Source organism: Canis lupus, chromosome X (assembly GCF_048164855.1).
Source record: "Canis lupus baileyi chromosome X, mCanLup2.hap1, whole genome shotgun sequence".
In the NCBI taxonomy this organism is placed as follows: Eukaryota; Metazoa; Chordata; class Mammalia; order Carnivora; family Canidae; genus Canis; species Canis lupus.
This window is the reverse complement of record NC_132876.1, coordinates 21,237,659-21,258,372: the sequence shown is the minus strand read 5'-3', so window position 1 is coordinate 21,258,372 and position 20,714 is coordinate 21,237,659. Positions and strand designations below refer to the sequence as shown.

The 20,714-nt window shown below is 38.6% G+C and overlaps 3 pseudogenes; 2 read left to right on the top strand and 1 right to left on the bottom strand.

The window, feature by feature from the left end:
* The window catches only part of LOC140628637 (elongation factor 1-alpha 1 pseudogene), a 278,649-nt pseudogene that overhangs the window by 26,564 nt on the left and 231,371 nt on the right, over nt 1-20,714 (bottom strand).
* On the top strand, nt 3,367-7,841 carry LOC140628415 (olfactory receptor 13H1-like; annotated as a pseudogene).
* Nucleotides 15,607-20,714, top strand: part of LOC140628414 (large ribosomal subunit protein eL13 pseudogene) — a 118,288-nt pseudogene continuing 113,180 nt past the window's right edge.

Here is a 20,714-nt window from a genome sequence, read left to right as displayed (position 1 = left end):
TGCAGGCTAGAGGATATGATTTCAAGAATAATCAACATACCATCTAGATTAGCAGTTGGAAAAGTATAGCATGTGGATCAAAAACAGCCCACTCCTTGTTTTCATGGTTTTATTAGTGTACGGCTGTGCCTATTTGTTTACATGATGTCTAAGGCTGCTTTAGTGCTACAATGGCAGAGCTAAGTAGTTGCAACAGAGACCTATGGCATGCAAAATCTAAAATAACTCTTACATGAATGATTTCAGAAACAGGTAGCTAGTCCCTGTTCCAAATCATAAAAGGGATAGATTGAAAGAAATAATCCTGAAAGGAAGCCAGAACAAAAGAGAGGTTAAGAGGATCCCACTCTATGTGTGGAAGATTAGAAATGGGATAACTTAAGAGAGGAGAAAAAAGGGTAGTGGGTAGAAGTTGTGTTCCTATGTTAAAATATACATGAATGAAGGTATTTCTATAAAGGTGATTCTGAATCAATTATAGCTGAAATTGGCAAACCACAGCCTGGCCAAAAAAACTGGAGCACTGTGTGTTTTTTTTTAACTGAAGTTTTATTGGAAGATAATCACACCCATTAATTTTTATATTTTCTATGGCTGTAGCATTATTGCAAAAAACTTTAATAACAGGCTAAGACATTTAATTATTCACTTCTCTTCAAACCCCCTCCTCTTCTGGTCTTTCTCAAATTGTAAGCCCATGTGAATCAGCTTTGAGAGTTCTTTTTCTCCTTCCTAGGTGTATCTACTGTCCTTCACCTGTTTCCAGTCACATTTCCAGTCTTATTATCTTTTATTGCCAGTAATCTGCAAAAGCAAATGAGAGAACTTTATCTTCAGGCAATATTTTGGCCTCATGATTACATGCCATAACCCAAATCATGGGTAACATAGTGGGCTTGAAATTTTAAGATTTAATACCTGCTTAAACAAATTTCCCCTAATATATTGATTAATGATTAATACTATGTTGGAAGAATGTATCCAGTGACATGCCCAGGGCCCTGCTCTGTTCAACACTTTTATCAAATGACTTAGATAAAAACCCAGAAGACAAATTTACCAAATTTTGAGTGACACAAAGAAAGTAAGAAGTGCTTAAGTAAAATTTCAGATACCAGAATTAGCATCCAAATGATCCCCTCAATGATCCCATCCCCTCAATGGAGGGGAACCCCAAGCCAAGCTGAATAAGATGAAGCATTGCTTAGCAAATCATAAAGCTGAGCCTTAAGGTTAAAGAAAATCAGTTATACAGTCACAGAGGAAGTGAGATAACTGGTTTTATAGGAGTTTCTGTGGAAGAAAATCAAGGTTAGGGGCTTTACATCCTTGCTAAGCATACTATTAAAAATAACCAGCTATTCTAGGATATGTAAGAATGCTGCCACTATCTGTAGTTTCTCCATGATGGACACTAGTCATTCAATGCTTTCAGAAGGGTGTCTGGTTCACAAGACCACTCTTTAAGAGAACACTGGAAAAAAAACAGGAGTAGACCTAGGTATTTTCAGGAATAGATCTGGGTAATTGAGAGGTCTTGGAATGAACGTGTCATCTGAATTGAGATAGAAGGACCACAGCATGATTAGCTTGGAGAAAAATATTCTGTGACATTGGTGTCATTAATGAGTTTCTGTGGTAATTCTAAGCCTAACACAGGAATTGAAGAGTTTCTGGGACATGAAACTTTCAGTGGTAAAATCAAGAAAGTCCAGGACAAACCAGGAAGATTGGTCACCCTACACTGTGCTTCAGCTACACTTATCTCTTATTCAGCAAACATTTAAACTTGTTTTGCTGTAGTTTTGCTGCTGTTTTGGGTGTAGTGTAGTAACCACTAACACCCAATAAGAAGTGACTGTCTGAAAGTCCTTCTTTTCTGTTGTCATTCTACAGAACACTGCTCTATCAGTCAACACATTTTTTGGTACCAAAAATCAATGACTACAAATTTTAGGGAAAAAAGTTATTCAGGGTCACATGGCCCCAAACAGCATCATTAAATGCAACATAAAAATACCTTAATGGAAGAATCCATTCAGTCAAAGTGACATTGGGAGCTTTTATTTCAGCATTTTTCAAGACTTTCTTCTGTGCAAAGTAGAGTGCCAGAGAAAGCAGAGCGACTGTTCCATCTCACTCAAACTCTCTTCCCTGAAATTTTCACATATTTACTTTGTGTCATTTTGGTCTCCACTCAAACATCACCTTCCTTGAAAGCAAACACCTATAATAACAATCTTGTTCCACTGCTCTTTCATACCACCCTGTTTTATTTTCAACTTAACAGTTATTACTATCTGAATTACTTTATTTGTTACTTATTTTCTGTCTCATCCCCACAGAATACAAATTAAATAAAAGGGAAGTCTTGTCTCTTTTGTTCTTTGCTATATTCTCAGCAAGTAGAACAGAAATGACACACGGTAAGAAATCAATAATTATTTGCTGAATGGATAAATGAATGAATTATTCTGCATGACCATGAAGCTTAGATTGAATCCTTTCATATACACACCAAAAGGCTCTGAGGAAAAAATATCTACAAGATAAGTAAAATTCAGTTACCTAGTAAACTTTCAGAGTAGGCCACACAGATCAGTATGAAATAAGGATAGGTTTAGTAGACTCTGATTATAAGGCAAGAAAGTTGCTGTCAGGGCACCTGGGTGGCTCAGCAGTTGAGCATCTGCCTTCAGTTCAGATCATGGTCCAGGGCTCCTGGGATCCAGTCTCACACAGGGCTCCTTGTGAGGGGCCTACTTCTCCCTCTGTCTATGCCTCTGCTCTCTCTCTATGTCTCTCATGAATAAGTAAATAAAATATTTAATAAAAAAGTTGCTGTCAGTTAGGCCTTATGAGATTGCTAGATAAGTATTGTCTACACCCAAGAGAGTTGAGTCTGTGCTGTTTGCATGCTCTGTGCTGTGTACTTAAAGTGAAAAAGGTCTATTTTCATCTAAATCTCTTGTGATTCTCTCTGATGAAATTATCATCAGAGACTTTAAGAAATTCAAAATTAAAAGATTTAGATAAAGGAGATCTATGTCCTCACAACCAACTTCCCTTTTAGAAATATGAGCCGCAGAATTTCTTTCTTTTATGAATTCCCAGATGATATGGTTTTTTTCTCCCAAGATTCTAGCCCATTCTATCATAATTAAGTCCATAGCATCAATTCCTCTCAATGCTTCTTTAACCTTCTGAGAAATGGAATTGTCAGTAAGGCAAATCCCAAATTTATCAGATGCTCTGCTTTTAGCAGAATGAGACTTCCATCAGATGCCTGGACAGCTGAAGCCCTCCATTCCCACTGTAGCTTGCCTCTATGCCAGTTCTGTAATCTTCATTAGGGAAGCATCAACCATGTCCTCTGTGAAATATTTCCTGGATGACACTCCAATTTCTCCCAATTTGTATGCTCATGCAAATGTTCTCCATCTTATCTTCCTTCATATTTTGTGGATTTCCACACATGCTTAATATATTTTTAATATTTGGGGGTGAAAAGGTCTCTAAGAATCACAAAGAAAATTCTTAAGGAATGAGTATTTCACATAGGCAGACCCTTACCGTCAACCCTCTATGGAAGAAGTGAACCACTAACACCCAATAAGAAGTGACTATCTGTCTGAAAGTCCTCCTTTTCTGTTGTCATTCTACAGAACACTGCTCTATCAGTCAACACATTTTTTGGTACCAAAAATCAAAGACTACAAATTTTAGGGAAAAAAGTTATTCAGGGTCACATGGCCCCAAACAGTATCATTAAATGCAACATAAAAATACCTTAATGGAAGAATCCATTCAGTCAAAGTGACATTGGGAGCTTTTATTTCAGCATTTTTCAAGACTTTCTTCTGTGCAAAGTAGAGTGCCAGAGAAAGCAAAGCGACTTAGATATGGCTGTTAAATCCAAGGACTTACAGCCTCCAAAGTGTACACTCAGCCTTACTTCCATTATATGGGGTCCAAAGTCCCTTCAGTTAAAAAGAAATAAAAAACTTTATCTAATCTCTGTTAAACCCACAATCATACTTGGAAGAGAACTGAATTGAGCAACACAACATATCCTTTGCAGAACCCAGCAAACACAAAAGTTATGCAATCATCCTATGATATGCATCTTGTTCTCCAAAATTCCTCAATATAGATTCTTCATAGCACTACCTGAGCATTTAATATTCTAGCAGAAAAGAAAGTAAATTCATGAAGAACTACTCAAACAGAAGAAAGTTTCTCTTTGAAGAAGACTGTGTGTGGTTACCCAACACCACCATATTAACCTACCAGAATCATTGCTATATGGAACATTCACTGAAATTCTCATTAACCAGGTTAAGAGGAAAAGGAACATTATTTTGATAAGCAAAATATAACAGAAGCTTCCTCCTCCTTCTTTGTTTTCTCTATGTTTGTATTAGACAACTAAATTACAAAACAGGGATATCTCCTAAATCTCAAAAATGGAAACTATTCTTCAAGACTGAGGTCATGAATTCTTCAACATTACTCCATTATCCTAATTTCCAAAGGTCCTTCTTACATTTGAATTGTGTTTTCTTTTAATGTTACTTAAATATTTTTGGTCTGTAAGTACACTATACATTTTTGGCAAAGACCAATATTTTTAAAATATCTAGATGTATTCAGCAAGGACATCTCCTCAATTTATTTTTCTGTGGCTGGGAACTAAGTAACAGAACTTTGGACACCTCAAGAAGAAATTTCATTTTCATATTTGTACGGGCAAAGAAAAATCACATGTCATGAACTGGCATGAACTATATTATCATTATGTATGCTAGACAATGAATTTCTTTATTGTTTTTAAACACCAACCTTTCATGGTAGCCTTATTACAAGCCATCTCTGTGTAAATAAAAGAAAAATAAATTTAACAAGTAGAAATAAATGTGCATGATTCACCAGCACAGTTAACTCAAGATTTTCCAGCCTTATAACCACAACTGATAGGAAGATTTATTACCACAGCTGCTTGTATTAAACTTCTTTTCCTTGCAGTTGAAGGAATCAAATTTCTTCTTGGAGATTAGTCATTTGTGGGGGTGTTGCCAACTGCAAAATGCTTCTGTTATGAATGAGGTGCACTTCTCTGTTACTGTCCTCCAGCCCTAAGTCAGTGAGTAATTTTCATCCTTTTATGTGTCTTCTCCCGCCTACAATCAGGAACAGATTTTAATGACTTACACAGTCAAACTTTCTTTGGTTGTTACTCAAACCTGAAACTTCAGATGGTATTGTTTCTGATAACATAATAATTTCACAAGGAAAGGTAGGATGAAATGACATTTTGACACATGTTTACAAGGATGAAATTCAAGCCAAAGGAAGGGTCCATATGGGATATGAAAATGAGAACAGAGTTAACATAGCTTGTGTGGGTCACAATTGTGCCAGGCACTGCACTAGGTTCTTTATAGACATAACCTTTTCTAATTCTTGCAACAATCATGCAAGAGACTAAGTGATATTCCCATTTCATATATGAGGAAACTGACTTTCTTAGGATTGTGAGGTTACTGGTGGCTGACTCAGAATTTAGGCTTAGATCCCACTGACTCCTTCACTTTCTTTCTGTATTTTAACATTCTGCTTTTTTGGGTATGAAGAATTACCCAATTATATGCAGCACTAATACAACAATACAGTATGGAGAGATTTGATTCTGTGTCTAAATAAGAAACTCTTAAAGCCAAAATAGATTTCAATGGGTCATTTGTTTTACTCCCTACCAAAATTACACAAAACTGACAGGACTCTGTCTTTCCTTCTTTCTTCCTTTTTTTCTTTCTTTCTACACACCTGGAAACATGTATTCCAAAATTTGACTTGTCTCTCTTCAAAATTTCTGGTAAACATTGTCTTCATAGGGATCCCTGGGTGGCGCAGCGGTTTGGCGCCTGCCTTTGGCCCAGGGCGCGATCCTGGAGACCTGGGATCGAATCCCACGTCAGGCTCCCGGTGCATGGAGCCTGCTTCTCCCTCTGCCTATGTCTCTGCCTCTCTCTCTCTCTCTCTCTGTGACTATCATAAATAAATAAAAATTTAAAAAAAAAATTTAAAAAAAAAAACAAAAAAAAAAAAACATTGTCTTCATAAAATCCTTTATCTAATAAAATTTTCCCATCACCCTTTAAGCTTTTGTTTGGAGACAGTAGGATCTGCACATAGTAAGCTTCTGTCATTGAAGACAGATGTCAGAACAATTGAACAAAGAGTGAGATTTTAGTAAATCCATGAGTCGCTTCATTTATTTCATGTCATTTTGGCTGGTGTTGTTTTTCCATTGAATTGACTGATTGCTATAGCTACATATACACTTCCCAATTTGCCATCCATATGTGGTTTTAATATGACATAGAGGAAGCAAAAAATAAGAGCTGAAAAGCAAATAAGTATTTCAAGCATTCACAATTGTATCATTGAGCTTAAAGTTAAAAATTATTGTTTGTTAATCAGTGAAACAACTTCAATAAAGCTGTCTATAAACTCATATGTTTGGTAAGAAGATATAGCATATGTGCCCCTTTTTTGGTCAAGAATAAAGTCAATCATCTAGCAATGTCCCTTTATGAGAGAAATAATTTTAACTCAATGTTAATGACTATCTTACTTGATTAGGTATAAGTACCTCTAATGGGGATCTAACATAGTCTGAACAACTTAACCTTATAAATTTCTGCAAGATAGAAAAGCAAAGAAAACCTGTATTTTCATCATTCGATACTTGAGCAGCTGAGTCTAACCCAGTAAAACAAATGACACACAATAATTAATCAGAAGTCTAGAACATGAACTCTAACAAGCTACTAAGATGCTATTTTTCTTAATTAGTAACATAGATGACATTATGTTTTGTCATCTTTCCTAGTACTTGAGATGACTAAATGGGCAGTCTAAAGACAATGTCTCTGAGATGGCTGAATTCATCCTCACGGAATTTTTCCAACAGCCTCAAATCTAGGCTGCCTTCTTGGGACTACTGTATTTCTACCTGGTCACCATGTTTGGGACCAGCTTTATTGTAGTGAGATGGGATTCTCAACTTCATATCCTCATGTATTTTTTTCCTCAGTAATTTATCCTTCCTTGGTATCTGTTACTCTATCAGCTGGGAAACATATGTCTTGGCCCAATGTTTCAGGGACTTCCCCATCATTTTCTACACCAGCTGTTAGGCCCAGATGACCACATCCCTCTTTCCAGGGATGACAGAATGCCTCTTCCTTGCTGTCATGGTTTATGACAGGTTTGTTGCTAACTCCAATCCCCTGCATCACACCACCTTTATGAATAATCAGGTTTGCATACAGTTGGCATTGGGAACCTGGGCCAGTGCCTTTTTAGTAGCAGTCTTGCCAATCATTGCAATTCCTGCTTATTATTATGGACAGAATATCATCAACCATTTTACCTGTGAGATTCAGGCCCTGCTGAAGTTCATCTGCTCAGACACTCCTGTCAGTCTGAGTCTAGGTCTGGTTATCCGTATATTCACACTGTCCCTGACCTTCCCTTTTGTCCTTATTTCCTACTTCTACATTGTAGTTATCATGCTGAGGATCCATTCTGTTCCGGCCAGGCTCAAACCTTTCTCCACCTGTGTCACCCATCTAACTGTAGTCACCATATTTAATGGCAAAGCCATCTACATGTACCTGAAACTACAGTCAAAGGAATCTCAGGAAGAATACAAATTATTCTAGATATTTTATGGAGCAGTTATTCCCACATTAATTCCCCTCATTTACACTCTGAGAAACAAGGACGTAAAATCTACACTTAGGAAGTTAGCCAAAGAAAACGAAAAATCCTAATGGCTCTCTTTAAACCTCTTCAATGTGCAAGAAAAACAATGAAAACTTGGTTCATAAAATTCCAATTTATGTTTTTTAAAACAAACAGCATCAAAAATCTTAGTGAAAATTCTACAAGGTCACTACTAGACACTCAGTAACAAATTAACCTTAAATGTTAACATTTTGTCAAGTCATATTACGACCTAAAGTCATGAATGTGTCCAAAATAGTTTAGAGAAAGAATAATAGTAGGAGATAGGCAAAGGCGAATGCTACAGCTATAGTAGTCCATCAGGGACAGGTTCTTTTCTGAGATATAGAGAGCAAGGTTTTTTGTGATCAAACATCTTTCTTTCCACACAAGGTGGATAAAATTCAAATATAGCACACTAGTTATATATATAGTATTTGCTCCTCATATCACATTTTATAGGTGTCTGCCCCAATTTGAACCTAAGGGACAAATAACCTCTTAATTTTCACATTTATATGATAGCATCTCATGGCAAGAAGTATCTTTGTATGTATAAAGCACTTTATCTTTTAAAAAGCATTTTAAATAAATATTCTAGTTTATACTTACAATTTCTTATTTTAAAATCATTTGCATATTATACATATTAATAAATCTTTTCTCAACCAACATTGCTTCTACAAATATTAAATTTCCATCATATCAATTTCTTACAAAAATGTTTAAACTAAAATTGTTATTCTTTTGCCTTCTCCAATTTCTATGCCTTCTCTTCCATGATGTGCCTTAGCGACCCTCTGGCCATTTCTACTCCCACTTCTCATACACATTCATGAGCTTTAGCATTTCTGCTCTACCCAAGAGTCTTCATGGCCAAGATTGTGATTATTTTTCTCCTTCTTCCTCATTTAATAAGATGCCATATGCACTTTCTATTGTTGGCAGCCAACATGTACACTTTGTATTATGGTAATTTGTTGATTCTTTTTCTCATCTTAACTTTGACTGACTCTGGAATTTTTCTGTCAAAGCACATTGAGAAGGCTATATATCTTGCTTCTAAAATTTTCTTTCCTCCCACACTCTTCTTTTAGATTGATGGATATCTGGTCACACTATTTCCTTTCTTTTTTTTTTTTTACATTTTTTTTAATTGGAGTTCAGTTTGCCAACATATAGCATAACATCCAGATCTCATCCCATCAAGTGCCCCTCTCAGCGCTCCTCACCCAGTCACCCCCACCCCCCGCCTACCTCCATTTCCACTACCTCTTGTTCATTTCCCAGAGTTAGGAGTCTCTCCTGTTCTGTCTCCCTTTCTGATATTTCCCACTCATTTTTTTCTCCTTTCCTCTTTATTCCCTTTGATTATTTTTTATATTCCCCAAATGAATGAGACCATATAATGTTTGTCCTTCTCCCATTGACTTATTTCACTCAGCATAATACCCTCCAGTTCCATCCACGTCAAAGCAAATGGTGGATATTTGTCGTTTCTAATGGCTGAGTAATATTCCATTGGATACATAGACCACGTCTTCTTTATCCATTCATCTCTCGATGGACACCGAGGGTCCTCCCACAGTTTGGCGATTGTGGACATTGCTGCTATAAACATCGGGGTGCAGGTGTCCCGGCATTTCACTGCATCTGTATCTTTGGGGTAAATCCCCAACAGTGCAATTGCTGGGTCGTAGGGCCGATCTATTTTCAAGTCTTTGAGGAACCTCCGCACAGTTTCCCAGAGTGGCTGCACCAGTTCACATTCCCACCAACAGTGCAAGAGGGTTCCCCTTTCTCCACAACCTCTCCAACATTTGTTGTTTCCTGCCTTGTTAATTTTCCCCATTCTCACTGGTGTGAGGTGGGTATCTCATTGTTGTTTTGATTTGTATTTCCCTGATGGCAAGTGATGCAGAGCATTTTCTCATGTGCTTGTTGGCCATGTCTATGTCTTCCTCTGTGAGTTTTCTGTTCATGTCTTTTGCCCATTTCATGATTGGATTGTTTGTTTCTTTGCTGCTGAGTTTAAGAAGTTCTTTATAGATCTTGGATACTAGTCCTTTGCTAACCCTTCATCAAGACAGTGTGGTACTGGCACAAAAACAGACACATAGATCAATGGAACAGAATAGAGAATCCAGAAGTGGACCCTCAACTTTATGGTCAACTAATATTCGACAAAGGAGGAAAGACTATCTGCTGGAAAAAAGTCTCTTCAATAAATGGTGCTGGGAAAATTGGACATCCACATGCAGAAGAATGAAACTAGACCATTCTCTTACACCATACACAAAGATAAACTCAAAATGGATGAAAGGTCTAAATGTGAGACAAGATTCCATCAAAATCCTAGAGAAGAACACAGGCAACACCCTTTTTGAACTTGGCCACAGTAACTTCTTGCAAGATACATCCACGAAGGCAAGAGAAACAAAAGCAAAAATGAACTATTGGGACTTCATCAAGATAAGAAGCTTTTGCACAGCAAAAGAAACAGTCCACAAAACTAAAAGACAACCTTCAGAATGGGAGAAGATAGTTTCTTTTTTTTTTGAGACTTTATTTATTTATTTATTTATTTGAGAGAGAGATTCCAGAGGGAGAGGGAGAGGGACAAGCAGATTCCCCTCTGAGCAGGGGGCCTGATGTGGGGCTCGATTCCAAGACCCTGGGATGATGACCTGAGCCAAAGGCAGACGTCTAACCAACTGAGCTACCCACTGGTCACACTATTTTCTATTCTTGGCCCCTTTGTTTACTTTCTGAAGGTTAATCAGTGTGTGTGTGTGTGTGTGTGTGTGTGTAAAATCTTTCAGCAGAAAACTATAATAATCAGAGAGTAAGCTTCACACTCCATTTGCCCCTGGTAGTGGTGAAGAAATCATTCTGTATGTATGTGTGTGTGTATGAGTGTGTAATTGATAATCGATATAAAATCTTAGAGTGGTTTCTGGAACATAGCAAGCATTCAATAAATTGCTATTTATTGAATAGTATTTTTTTATAAATTGCTAAGATATTATTGCAATTTTCTGAAAGTTCCCAAATACTCTCATTATTATTTCTTTCTCAAAGTCAATTTCCTTTCTGCATTGTCCTCTCCAGAGCGTACAACAAGGAGCCTCATCATCCCATTCTCTAGTTTTAGAAACATATCATATTTCTCTTTGGCTTTCACTTTTATGGCTTTGCTTTTAATCTGGTTGACTCTTATTCCAGTTCCTCTGACCTATGCTTGATATATTTTAAGTAGAGACAGCCCCAAACTTAGGAATGAGTTATGTCCAAAAGTTAACTCATATGTCATCAGCTTGGAACTCAGAGCACGTTTTCCCCACTGAGACAGAGTAGCTACATTCCAAAGGCAGCTCACCAACACCTATTTAGGTCACCATTCTATCACTAATAATACTAAAATCCCTAGGAACATTTTTAAAAGGACGTTTATTGGAAGATAGGTTTTGAGTCCACATTTGGATTCTAAAAACACAGGCACTGTTAGATGGCATTACTGCTTCAAGAAAAAGTCTGCCATGAGGATTTGTGTAATCACCCTCATGCCCTCATGAGTGTATGGGGAAATCTCCACAAGATGTAAGAGTGGGAATTGGGGAGCTTCTCTACAGACAACAAAAGTAATAACTTGCTTCTTTGTGGGGGTCATACGCAATTTAGAGGGCTACCAATCTCTCTTCATTTCTCTTTATGTTGTTGCTGGTGTTGGATGACTTGCTAACACAATACCTGGGGCCATTCATTTCACAAACATTTACTAAATGGCTATTGTATGTTAGAGATACAAATCAAAGTAAGTAGTTTTCTGCCTTTGAGAGACTCACATTAGAGATGGGGAGTAAATAAGCACCGTGAAGTGCTATAGATACTGTGATCCACATTTGTACAGTTACAGACACCAATTCTAAATGGGCAGTCAGGAAATATTTAATAGAAGAGATGACACCTTTAGTAAAATCTTGAGAGAGGAGTAGCTTGCCAGTTGGATAAAGAAGGACAGTTTTAGTGGACACAATATGAACAAGTACAGAGGTACAAAACCCAGCTTGGTGTACTTTCAGATACTGCCAACAATTTAATTCCCACAGCAGAAAGTGTGGGAAGTGTTTTGGCAATATATAAAACTTGAGAAGAAAGCAGTAGGCCAGATTATGAGACTGCTATGATATATTAAGGAGCCAGCACTTTATTTACTCTACAGGTCGACAAACTATGGCCTGAAGGGCCAAATCCAGCTCTTGGCTTATACGGCCCATGAGTTAAGGTTGGTTTTTAAGTTGTTAAGTGATGTAAGAAAAATAACAACTGAGAAGCCTACTCTACAAAGACTGTTATGTAGCCTGCAAAGCCTAAAATATTTACTATCTGGCCCTTTAGAGTAAAATATTTTGCTGAGCTCTGCTATAGATGGTGGGCAACCATTAAAGATTTTTGAGCAGATCAGTAACATGTTCAGAATTGTTTTTAAAAGCTCACGTTTACAACAAATGTATAAGATTGATTGAAGAGGTATAAGATTGAATGTAGGATCAATTGGGAGGTGTTAATAATCTAAGACCTAATGCAGAACTGAACTAAGGATTTAGCAATAAAGATTTGGAAGAAACTTGTGTCATTAGAATACCCCTTTTTCATTTTTACATACAATTTAATTTACATTCAATGTGTATTTTCTCGGAAGTAAGATCTTTAGCACAGATATAATAAAGGGCCTCAAGGGTTGGATGAGCTCATCCTGAACATCATTCACGTCTTTTCAACATTCAATGAGCACATAGAGATATGGAGAGAGGAGGATCCAGAGTCATAGTTATGTTTTATTCATATATGACCTCTCCCTTCTCCAACCAGTATAACTTTGCATGGCATATGAAATTGCACTTTGTTCAAACAAAACATATTTTAAGATAATAAATGTCCTCTAGCTCCTTTCATGATTTCTGAAGTTCACTCATCACCTGTTATTCCTTTAGACATACTGTTGCATTACATGCATCATGAATAGTACCGCTATGAACCTTAGAAAATTTTTTCTAAAAAATGTTGTTATTCAACATAGTACTGGAAGTCCTAGCCACAGCAATCAGACAACAAGAGGAAATAAAAGGTAGGGGCGACTAGGTGACTCAGTCACTTGAGCACTGACTCTTGATTTTGGTTCAGGTCATGGTCTTGGGGTTGTAAGATTGAACTCCATGTTGGGCTCTGTGCTGGATGTGGAGCCTGCTTAAGATACTCTCTCCCTCTCCCTCTGCCCCTCCTCTGCCCCACTCACACACATGCTCTCTCTCTCTCCCTAAAAAAAAAAAAACAAAAAAGAAAGAAAAAAGAAAAGAAAAGAAATAAAAGACATCCAAATCAGTAAGGAAGAAGTAAAGTTTCACTATTTGCAGATGACATAATACTCTATATAGAAAATCTGAAAGACTCCACCAAAAACTGCTAGAACTGATAAACAAATTCAGCAATGTCACAGGATATAAAATCAACCTACAGAAACCTGTTGTATTTCTATACAGTAATAATGAAGCAGTAGAAAGAGAAATTAAGAAAACAATCTCATTTACAATTGCACCAAAAATAATAAGATAGGTAGGAATAAGCCTAACCAAAGAGGTAAAAGACATGTACTCTAAAAACTATAAAACTGATAAAAGAAATTGAAGATGACACAATGGCAAGATATTCCATGCTCATGGATTGGAATAACAAATATTGTTAAACTGTCTACCCAAAGCAATCTACATATTTATTGCAATCCAATCAAAATACTAATGGCATTTTGCACAGAGCTAGAATAAACAACCCTAAAATTTGTATGGAACCAGAGAAAACCCTGAAGAGCCAAAAGAATGTTGAAAGAGAAAACCAAAACTGGAAGCATCACAATTATGGACTTCAAATTATAATACAAAGCTGTAGTAATCAAAATAGCATGGTACTAGAACAAAAATAGACACATGACTCAATATAACAGTAAAGAAAATACACAAATAAACCCACAATTATATGGCCAATTAATCTTTGACAAAGCAGGAAAGAATATCCAATGGGAGAAAGACAGTCTTTTCAACAAATGGTGTTAGGAAAACTGGACAACTACATGCAAAAGAATGAATCTGGACCGCTTGACTTACACTGTACACAAAAATAAATTGAAAATGGATTAAAGATCTAAATATGAGACCTGAAACCATAAAAAAATCCTAGACTAGAGAACAGGCAGTAATTTCTCTGACATTTCTCTAAGTTTTTTTCTAGATAAGTTCCTGAGGAAAGGGAAACAAAACCAAAAATAAACTATTGAGATTACATCAAAATAAAATGTTTCTGCAGAGAAGGAAACAACAAAACTAAAAGGCAACCTACTGAACAGGAAAAGGTATTTGAAAATGACATATTCAATAAAGAGTTAGTATCCAAAATATATAAAGAACTTATCAAACTCAACACCCTAAAAATGAGTAATCAAATTAAAAAAGGGCTGAAGACATGAATAGACATTATTCCAAAAAAGCCATACAGGTAGCAGATACACAAAAGATGCTCAGCATTACTCATCATCAGGGAAATGCAAATTAAAACTACAATGAGATGTGGTTTATGTATACAATGGAGATGTGGTTTATGTATACAATGGAATATTACTCAGCCATTAGAAACGACAAATACCCATTTGCTTTGACGTGGATGGAACTGGAGGGTATTATGCTGAGTGAAGTAAGTCAATCAGAGAAGGACAAACATTATATGGTCTCATTCATTTGGGGAATATAAAAAATAGTGAAAGGGAATAAAGGGGAAAGGAGAAAAAATGAGTGGGAAATATCAGAAAGGGAGACAGAACATGAAAGACTCCTAACTCTGGGAAATGAACAAGGGGTAGTGGAAAGGGAGGTGGGCAGGGGGTGGGGGTGACTGGGTGACGGGCACTGAAGTGGGCACTTGATGGGATGAGCACTGGATGTTATTCTATATGTTGGCAAATTGAACACCAATAAAAAATAAATTTATATTAAAAAAACTACAATGAGATATCACCTCACACATGCCAGAAGGGCTAAAATCAAAAACACAAGAAACAACAGGTGTTGGAGAGGCTGTGGCGAAAAGGGAATCCTCTTGCACTGTTGGTAGGAATGCGAACTGGTGCAGCCACTGTGGAAAACAGTATGGAGTTTCCTCAAAAAGTTAAAGATAGAACTATGCTATGATCCAGCAATTGCACTACTAGGTATTTACCCAAAGAATACAAAAATACCAATTAAAGGGATACATGCACCCCTATGTTTATAGCAGCATTATTTACAATAGCTAAGATATGGAAGCAGCCCACGTGTCCACTGATAGATGAATGGACAAAGAGGATGTGATACACACACACGCACACACACACACACACACAGGAATATTATTTAGCCATAAAAAGTGAAATTTTGCCTTTTGCTACAATGAGGATGGGTCTAGGGTGTGCTAAGCAAAATAAGTTAGTCATAGAAAAGACAAATCCCATATGATTTCACTCATGTGGAATTTAAGAAACCAAACAAATAAGCAAAGGGGAAATAAGAGAGAGAGAGAGAGACAAACCAAGAACAGACTTAACTATGGAGAATAAACTGATGGTTATCACAGGGAAGGTGGGAGGGGATGGGTGAAATAGGTAATGGGGACTAAGGAGTATATTTGTCCTGATGAGTACTGGGCAATTAAAATTAAAACTTAAAAAAATATGTATTATTGCTTTCCTGCTGGCCTTTCTCACTCCGATGAGGCCTGTAGGCAGTAGCCATGGCACTCAGCCTAAATGGCACAATATTGAAGCCCCACTTCCACAAGGACTAGCAGAGGCATGCCCACATGGTTCAACCCGCCAGCAGAGAAGATCCACAGACTCAAGGCCTGCAAGCCAAGGCACACCACATGGCCTGGAGCGCTCACATCCAGATCCATCCATCCCATCCTGAAGTGCCCCACAGCAAGGTATCACACCAAAGTGCAAGCTGGCAAGGGCTTCAGTATGGAAGTTATGGGTGGCTGGACTCCACAAGAAGGTGGCATGGACTATTGGAATTTCAGTGAATCCAAGAAGTCAGAACAAGTCCACAAAGTTCCTGCAGGCCAATGTGAAGTGGCTGAAGGAGTACAACTCCAAGCCCATTCTATTCCCAAGGAAGCCCTTGGCCCTCAAGAAGGCAGGCAGCTCTGCTGAAGAACTAAAACTGGTTCCCCAGTTGATGACCAGTCATGCCCATATGGAATGTCTATAAGAAGGAGAGAGTCATTACAGAGGAGGAGAGGAACTTCAAGGCATTTGCCAGTATTCACATGGCCTATTCCAATGCCCAGCTCTTTGACATCGGCACAAAGAGCCAAAGAAGCTGCAGAATAGGATGTTGAGAAGAAAAATAAAGTGCCATTGGCAACTTGTGATAAAATACTTATGTATCTATATATGTAATGTCAGGGACTTCCAGTTTCTAAGTTTTTCTTTTTTTTCTTTTCTTTTTTTTTATTTTTCTTTTCTTGTTTTTTTTTTTTTTAGTTTTTTTTAATAAATTTATTTTTTATTGGTGTTCAATTTACCAACATACAGAATAACACCCAGTGCTCATCCCGTCAAGTGCCCCCCTCAGTGCCCATCACCTATTCACCCCCACCCCCCGTCCTCCTCCCCTTCCACCACCCCTAGTTCATTTCCCAGAGTTAGGAGTCTTTATGTTCTGTCTCCCTTTCTGATATTTCCCACACATTTCTTCTCCCTTCCCTTATATTCCCTTTCACTATTATTTGTATTCCCCAAATGAATGAGAATGCATACACTGTTTGTCCTTCTCCGATTGACTTACTTCACTCAGCATAATACCCTCCAGTTCCATCCACGTTGAAGCAAAGGGTGGGTATTTGTCGTTTCTAATGGCTGAGTAATATTCCATTGTATACATAAACCACATCTTCTTTATCCATTCATCTTTCGATGGACACCGAGGCTCCTTCCACAGTTTGGCTATTGTGGACATTGCTGCTATAAACATTGGGGTTTTCTTTTCTCATATATCATTCATTCTCTGTTTTTTTTTTATCATATTGCTGATGTCCTTCTTATTCTATCTACTATAGAAACCCACAGGGATCCCTGTGTGGCGCAGCGGTTTGGCGCCTGCCTTTGGCCCAGGGCGCGATCCTGGAGACCCAGGATCGAATCCCACATCGGGCTCCCGGTGCATGGAGCCTGCTTCTCCCTCTGCCTATGTCTCTACCTCTCTCTCTCTCTGTGACTATCATAAATAAATAAAAAAAATTAAAAAAAAGAAACCCACAGATATAATCATTCTATAATATATCAATATATAAAATCAGTATGTTATAAACCTTAAATGTAGACAAGGTTACATGTCAATTATATTTCAATAAAGCTGGGGGGAAAAGGAAACCTACAAATAAATGTTTGCTCAGTTCATGCAAAAAAAGTCCTAGAATAATAGTATCTAAATTTCGTTCAAGCTATTTTCACAAATATTATCTCATTTAAACTTCACAACAATGTGAAGTCACTTTACAGATGAGAAATTCAAGGATCTGGAAGCTGATTTTCCCAAGTTTGCACAGCTGACAAGTGGTAGAAGTGGAGCTAAAACCATCTCTGATCTGAAAGAGTATAGATCTTCCACTATGCCACATGCATACCAGAAGCAAATTTAGATTTTCTCGACATCTTTTTAATGATGGCCACTCACACTTGAGCTGTGAAGTCTGTTGCTGAGTCACTCTTTCATTTTCTGCTTGCTTTTGTGTGCCCTTGTGTTAGCCCATATCCATTCCTGCATTACAGCTCCATAAAGGACTCTCATAACTGATATCAAGTCACCTTAACCTATCTGTCTATAATCTCTCAAGCACATGACAACTGTCTTCCTTCCCTGCACATGAGGAAATGTCAGTAGTCCTTCTTGTTTTTGCTTCTTCCCTATATCACCCAGACTCTCCATCTATTGCAGACATTTGTCATTTGCTCTTTGGTTTTCTCTATTTCTGTTCTAATCTCTTTATTCGTTTTCTCTGATCTCCATTAGTTTGTTCTAAAATTGAAAATATCTATTTTTCTCTTCAAAGCATTTGGTTTCATTTCTTTCCTTGAGAGCTTTCTTCAAATTATTTTTTCATATGTACCAATCCTCTCTGACAGCTTGAAATGAAAGCTGGGCTTCTCTCCCCTTGACCATTCCTCATCATTTTCAATCCTTTTCCTTACTTTTAGGAATTTGCTCATCTCCCATTTACCTCTGCCAAATTTCCAAGCTTTTAAAAAATTAATTTCAGCTATTACCATCGCATGATCAGAAAAAGTGCTATCTTTCATTTTATATGACGGACCACTACTCTCTCTTGCAATATAAATCCTGTCAACCCTACTGGATCACTTCCCTTTTATGTAAGCATACTGCAAAGTGTTAGCATACACTTCCAAATAATCTTTCAAGTCTACATTTTTGCACACAATTTTCTAAGTATTCAGCTTCATTGGTCAATTTCCATTTATCTCTGGCCTTATTCCCTTTTCTGAGATGTAATTGAAATGTCCCTATACTCCAAAACCACTCTACTTTATGAAGAATGAAGAAAGGACGCTGCATCCTTAATTTACAAATCCAAGTTGTCCTTCTCCCTAATTGACATCCTTCATCATGTCTTCCAATACAGATATCCTATCTTTTAAACATTTACATGATGACATTTTACCAAAAATCCTCCATTGTAGTCTCTTTCTCCCCTTCAACAATAGGAAAACTCAAAAAAAGCCATGTCATATGAATAATGGACAAATACTGTAAGCAAGCAACAGTATGCTGTAGAGATATAGAGAAATCAGATATAAGGGAGGGGCAAGATGGCGGAAGAGTAGGGTCTCCAAATCACCTGTCTCCACCAAATTACCTAGAAAACCTTCAAATTATCCTTAAAATCTATGAATTCGGCCTGAGAATTAAAGAGAGAACACCTGGAATGCAACAGTGAGAAGAGTTCGCGCTTCTATCAAGGTAGGAAGACGGGGAAAAAGAAATAAAGAAACAAAGGCCTCCAAGGGGGAGGGGCCCCGCGAGGAGCCGGGCTGAGGCCGGGGCGAGTGTCCCCAGGACAGGAGAGCCCCGTCCCGGAGACGCAGGAGCTGCACCGACCTTCCCGGGCGCAAAGGGGCTCGCAGGGAGTTGGAGCAGGACCCAAGAGGGCGGGGATGCCCTCGGGCTCCCCGGGACAGTAACAGCAACTGCGCGCCCAGGAGAGTGCGCCGAGCTCCCTAAGGGCTGCAGCGCGCACGGCGGGACCCGGAGCAGCTCGGAGGGGCTCGGGCGGCGGCTCCGCGGAGGGGGTTGTGCGGCCCGGGAGCGCGAATCCAACAGCGCAGGTGCCAGAGCACAGGGCGCCGGGACACAGCCCAGGATCCGGCCTCCCCCCGGGACAGGCAGAGGCCGGGAGGGCCCAGGACAGCAAGGATGCTCCTGCCCCGAGCTGAGCGGATCAGCGGCCCCGCCCGGAGCATCCAGGCCCTGCAGACGGAGAGCTCCAGAGTTCCTGCGGGGGCTGAATCCAGGGCTCCAGAGCTGACCCCGCCACTGGGGCTGTTCCTCCTGCGGCCTCACGGGGTAAACAACCCCCACTGAGCCCTGCACCAGGCAGGGGCAGAGCAACTCCCCCAACTGCTAACACCTGAAAATCAGCACAGCAGGCCCCTCCCCCAGAAGACCAGCTAGACGGACAAGTTCCAGGGGAAGTCAAGGGACTTAAAGTACACAGAATCAGAAGATACTCCCCCGTGGTTCTTTTTTTTTCTTTCTTTTTTTTTTTTTTTGTTTTGCTTTTTGATTTGTTTCCTTCCCCCACCCCCCTTTTTTCTCCTTTCTTTCTCTTTCTCTTTTTCTTCTTTTTTTTTCGTTTTTTTTCTTCCTTTTTTTTCTCTTTCTCTTTTCTTTCCTTCTTTCTCTCCTCTTTTTCTCCTTTTCCCAGTACAACTTGCTTTTGGCCACTCTGCACTGAGCAAAATGACTAGAAGGAAAACCTTACCTCAAAAGAAAGAATCAGAAACAGTCCTCTCTCCCACAGAGTTACAAAATCTGGATTACAATTCAATGTCAGAAAGCCAATTCAGAAGCACTATTATACAGCTACTGGTGGCTCTAGAAAAAAGCATAAAGGACTCAAGAGACTTCATGACTGCAGAATTTAGAGCTAATCAGGCAGAAATTAAAAATCAATTGAATGAGATGCAATCCAAACTAGAAGTCCTAACGACGAGGGTTAACGAGGTGGAAGAACGAGTGAGTGACATAGAAGACAAGTTGATAGCAAAGAGGGAAACTGAGGAAAAAAGAGACAAACAATTAAAAGACCATGAAGATAGAATAAGGGAAATAAACGACAGCCTGAGGAAGAAAAACCTACGTTTAATTGGTGTTCCCGAGGGTGCCAAAAGGGACAGAGGGCCAGAATATGTATTTGAACAAATTCTAGCTGAAAACTTTCCTAATCTGGGAAGGGAAACAGGCATTCAGATCCAGGAAATAGAGAGATCCCCCCCTAAAATCAATAAAAACCGTTCAACACCTCGACATTTAATAGTGAAGCTTGCAAATTCCAAAGATAAAGAAAAGATCCTTAAAGCAGCAAGAAACAAGAAATCCCTGACTTTTATGGGGAGGAGTATTAGGGTAACGGCAGACCTCTCCACAGAGACCTGGCAGGCCAGAAAGGGCTGGCAGGATATATTCAGGGTCCTAAATGAGAAGAACATGCAACCAAGAATACTTTATCCAGCAAAGCTCTCATTCAAAATGGAAGGAGAGATAAAGAGCTTCCAAGACAGGCAGCAACTAAAAGAATATGTGACCTCCAAACCAGCTCTG